Below are 4856 nucleotides of genomic sequence, written 5' to 3' on the forward strand. Positions count from 1 at the left end.
CCTAGCCATTCTAACCCTAATACCAAGTTTACCCTAACCTGAAATACTACCCTAAGTCTAAGCTTAATAATGCCAATTCTCCTATGAATGCCAGTCATCCTCGACCCCGCTGTTAATGCCAATCATCATGTCTCCTCAAGCCGTCAAGGCTGGTGCAGAGGCCACTGGCAAGCATGGTGAAGAGGCAACTGTTATGAGATCGCCCAGAAGTGGAAGCACGCTCCATTCCATTCCCGAGTGCATGCTCTCTGTCGTACCCGCCATAGCTGCCGCATCGTCATCTCTCCCATCGAACTCATGCAGGGCAAACTTTCCAATATGGACTCCCTTTTCATCCGAGATAGGCATAGGAGGTTATGTGGACAACAGCACTGCCAAAAGGTAGAAAGAACCAAGGCTCTGGAACATGGTACAAGATGGCCTCGAGCCTGATGCAGTTTGTTACAACACTGTCATCAATGGGTTCTTTTGAGCAAGGAAGCGTCATGGGTATCAGCCCACCACTAATGACGCATCCCACATTCTGCCCTCAAATTTCAATCCATTATTTTACAGTCGTATGTCCATTCCCTTAAACTTCCACACATAGTCCTCCTGCAATTTTTGCAACACTAACTCATGGCACAAAACATGAGCATTTACCCACAAGAGTAGGGAGTGTTATTCTTTCTTTCACTTGTCCATGACTAGGGTCTCCATACTCCCTACTAGCTTTGCTACAAAATGGTGTAGTTGCCTCACAATGTTGGACAGGAACAGTGAAGTGCCTATCAAAGAGAGGTCCATCCATTACACTCCTTCCTTGTTGCTACCTCCTCTAAAGCTCCTCCCAATGCTGCTTCATACAGGGATCTACACATGGTAAAGAGGGTTGAAAATCTTTAAATCTAATGGGGCATATGATGGTGATTGGGACTGCATCATAATACTAGCATGAGAAGGTAGTAAAGTGAACAGTGTAGAACTTTGACTTACTTATCACATTCCAATAAATGGTCAACTGACGAGGGAACTTATGTTATCATAATGATCTACATATTCTAACACATAGACATGGACAACCATAATTGATGCTACATGATGACAATGTGTAGTCATACAACAATGATACCATAATTGATGCTACATGATGACAATTTGTAGTCATACAACAATGATACCATCCTTCCTAGAATAGAGCACAAAGCAGCCATAGAATCTCACGTGTGATGGGAGCGCGATGTATCACCGAAGGATATCCCGGATTTGCAGTGGTTGGGGTGGGGGGCTGAAGATCCAGTTCAGAAGGAATCGCGCATGCTCGCTAGTGGATCACATGTGGGGGGGGGGGGGGGGGGGGGGGGGGGGGGCAAGAGGATCACGTGTCTGTGTAGGTCGTCATGACAAAGTAGTTGCTTCAGAGTTTAGAGAGAGAGAGAGAGAGAGAAGCTGCCTCCCTCTTTCACACACTCCAAGTAAGTGGGGCCCTAACCTAGAGGAGAAAGGGCAAAAGTAAAGGAAAGACATATTAATGTCTTCAAAGGACCCAAAGGGTTTATGAGATAAAAAACGTAGCATAACGTATTCATGATGAATACTGATCCATGGATCTTAAAAAAATGTACGAAACTAGCAACATAAGTTAAAGCATCCATGTAATTGGTCATACAGTGATACCATCATCCTCCTGGAAAGCAGCCACATCTCCCATCCTCTACAACATCACCCCATGTAACAGCTCCCCTGTGTGAAGGGTGCTTGCCATATTGTCAAAGGGATCTAGAGTTGCCAGTGACACCAGAGGATCACATGTCCGTGCAGGTCGTCGTCGTGGAGAATTGAGGAGAAAGAAGTTGCTAGGTCGTCCTGGAAAATTGAGGAGAAAGTAGTTGCTGCTAAGTTTCCATATTGTGCCCATATAGTTGGATCTCGATAGATCCATCGTATACTAAGCTAAAATTGAGAATATATTCACTTGTCTTTGCAGGAAACAGGTTTACAAAACAATTCAAATCACGAAAATTGCCAACACACATTACATAGAAGAAGGAGGGGGGGGGGGGGGGGCGGAGGGCGGCCATGTACAATTTAGACAGATAAGAACTCTGAAGCAGACTGCTATTCCAGGTAAATAAATCATTCATATAATGAAGGGTTTAATCAAGGTGAAGACGGCTGGCGGCGGCGGCGGCGGCGGCGGATTACTCAGTTAATGAAGGGGTTAATGAAGAAAAGGGGCGGGGGGAGGCGGACAAAGCGGCGGCGGTGGCGTCACGGGGGGGTGTTTAGCGAAACCCTAGCTGGTGTCGCGGGCGCAGAGGGTGATCGTGGTGCAGCTGCGCGTGTAAGGGTTGGCGGCAGAAGAGGAGCTGCAGCCGTAGTAGGAGGCGCCCGCCGTAGAGCAGGGCACGGCATCGGCGGTGAGGGCGCCGTAGCTTATGTACCCCGACGTCGAGTCCAGCGCCCTCCTCACCACCTGCATGCCCACCGCCGAGTCCATGGCTAACTCATCCCCGATCTCGCACTCCCCGATCCGACCCCTGCATCTTCCCGTCTTCGCGTCACCAGCAGCACCACCACCAAAATAGCCCCCATCATAAGACTCATTCGCTTCCAAAGGCATCCCCATGGCAACCCAAGCAAGGCTGCATATTAGCAGAAACATGACGAGATTAGAAGATGCCATGACTACTGCTGCCCTTTGAGAATGGCGATTATCTAAGACTAAACAGCTGACAAGGCAAACGGAGCAGGGAGACACTCAAGGTTAGGTTAGGAAGAGAGTAGGGCAGGAGGACGAGCAGCAGGAGGAAGAGGGAGAGAATGGGGTGGGGAGTCGGTGTCCAAAGCACATCACCTAGCCGTTCACCTCTTACTCGTGAGTTGACCTTTCAACCAACAGCGCCCACTAACAATACAAGCATTATCATATTTAAGTCGTGCTAGCATGTCTTAATATGATAATGTTTCCATTGTAACGTGGGCAGTGGGAATCGATAGTATGGTGTTATAAATCTTTTCTCGGTTGGCATACTATGGTGTTTGTTATATTATAAACAAGCATAATTTAACATGATAAACTTGTTATAAATATTTAGTCAATTACAAAAAGTACGTGTGTAGTGCTACAACATGTGTCCTACCGCCGTAGAGGTACAAAGCATCTACATGCTCGATGTTTAGATTTTCTCTACTAGTGGGCAACCCGTGTGCTTAGCACGTCTTTTGAGACTCCAAATTCAAATTCTACCCAAACCTCCTCCTCCTCTTCTCGAACATCCAAATTCTTACCACGTGTGTGGCAGCTTTGTGAAAGAAATAGAGATTAAGATAATATAGAGAAGAATCTCATATCAAAATATGTAAGAGGAGGTTCCTATATTATGACAACTTGAAAAGTTGTACCCAATGTATGTTCATTTAAAGTGAGTGAGAGTGATTGTGTGTGTGTGTGTGTGTGTGTGTGTGTGTGTGTGTGTGTGTGAGAGAGAGAGAGAGAGAGAGAGAGAGAGAGAGAGAGAGATAGATAGTTAACCTATCCTTAGGTAGTGGTGTTCATATAAATAATTTTTTTTAATGTTATAATCAAGATATAAAAACGTATTATTTTAAGGCCAAAATTTCATCATAAGTTAATGATAAACAATCTACTAAGAATTTCACTTTAAATTCCAAACTTACGAAATGGGTGACAAATACCTACAATCTAAAAGAAACTACTTCTTGTAGTTAAATTGAAAAAGTAAGAAAAACCATAAAATATACGATATGAAAAAACATGGCGTTTTCACTTTATTGAATCCTCTATACTACACTAAAATACATAAAGCTAAGTAGCTGAGACAGAGATTAGTGCAGTTAGATAAGGTTATCAAGTGTTAAAAAGGTTGGACATGTGATTGAAGTTTTGGATTTATTACACAAGCAATTGTGTGAAGGTGTCCCTTCATTTTGTATCAAAACCCCAAATTTGGAACAAAGGGCATTTTTGTTTAATTGTCCTTTGTGCTTCTTAACCCAATTTGTTATTTTTTGAGATTGTAACCATGGTAGCCCCCAGGGCATTCCACACTCCAAACAACCCAAGGTATGTTGTGAAGGGTTACACAGTTTCTATTTCTTAGGGAAGATTGAGCTTAGGTTTGTCGAAGAGGTTAAGCTTTTGAAGGTGTAGCCGAGGCACTAGAGAGGTGGTGGTGGTGGCTCTTTGCCACCATCACCAAAATCGACCTTGGCTTTGTTGCTTGTTCTTGTTTTTTATTTTTCCCTTTGTCTTTTCTTGTTTGCTTTCATTTGTTCTCTTTAGTTTCATTTTATTCTCTTTAGTTTCTCATCTTCCCTCCTTGTTTCACTTGTTTTTCTTACTTTCCTTCCACCTATCTCAACTTGCTTTCCTCTCTTTACTTGCTTCTCTCTTTACTTGCTTCTCTTATTTGTCTTCCCTCCTTCCTACCTCACTTTTCTCTCTTACTTGCCTTCCCTCCTTCTCACCCGACTTTCCTCTGTTAGGTGCCTTCCCTCCTTCTTACCCAACTTTCCTCCCTTTACTTGCTTCTCTTACTTACCTAGCTTTCCTCTCTTCAATAAGGACATCTCTCTCTCTCTCTCTCTCTCTCTCTCTCTCTCTCTCTCTCTCTCTCTCTCTCTCTCTCTCTCTCTCTCTCTCTCTCCCTCCCCTAATTAGGGAGATGCCTCTCTCTGCCAAGGACACTGCTAAGGAGAGATCTCTCTCTTTCTCTTTCACTCGATCAGTGAAATCTCTCTGGATCAGAGATTATAGCAGCCTGAGTGCTAGTGTGAGTAGAAGTAGTCTAGCTTGTAGCATTGTTAGCGAGATGAGGAAATATAGAGGGGGTGATACTATTGTGTGTAGAGCA

General features: G+C 44.2%; 1 pseudogene across 1 annotated transcript; it reads right to left on the bottom strand.

The window, feature by feature from the left end:
* Positions 1-2074: 2074 nt before the first annotated feature.
* LOC147618039 (protein RALF-like 33 pseudogene) lies at positions 2075-2860 on the bottom strand (annotated as a pseudogene). Its single transcript, XR_015262163.1, has one exon. The product of XR_015262163.1 is annotated as a protein RALF-like 33 pseudogene (transcript).
* Positions 2861-4856: the final 1996 nt, after the last annotated feature.

The sequence above is a fragment of the Cibotium barometz genome, chromosome 35 (genome assembly GCF_041138505.1).
Source record: "Cibotium barometz isolate CiBa-2024 chromosome 35, ASM4113850v1, whole genome shotgun sequence".
NCBI classification, from domain to species: domain Eukaryota; kingdom Viridiplantae; phylum Streptophyta; class Polypodiopsida; order Cyatheales; family Cibotiaceae; genus Cibotium; species Cibotium barometz.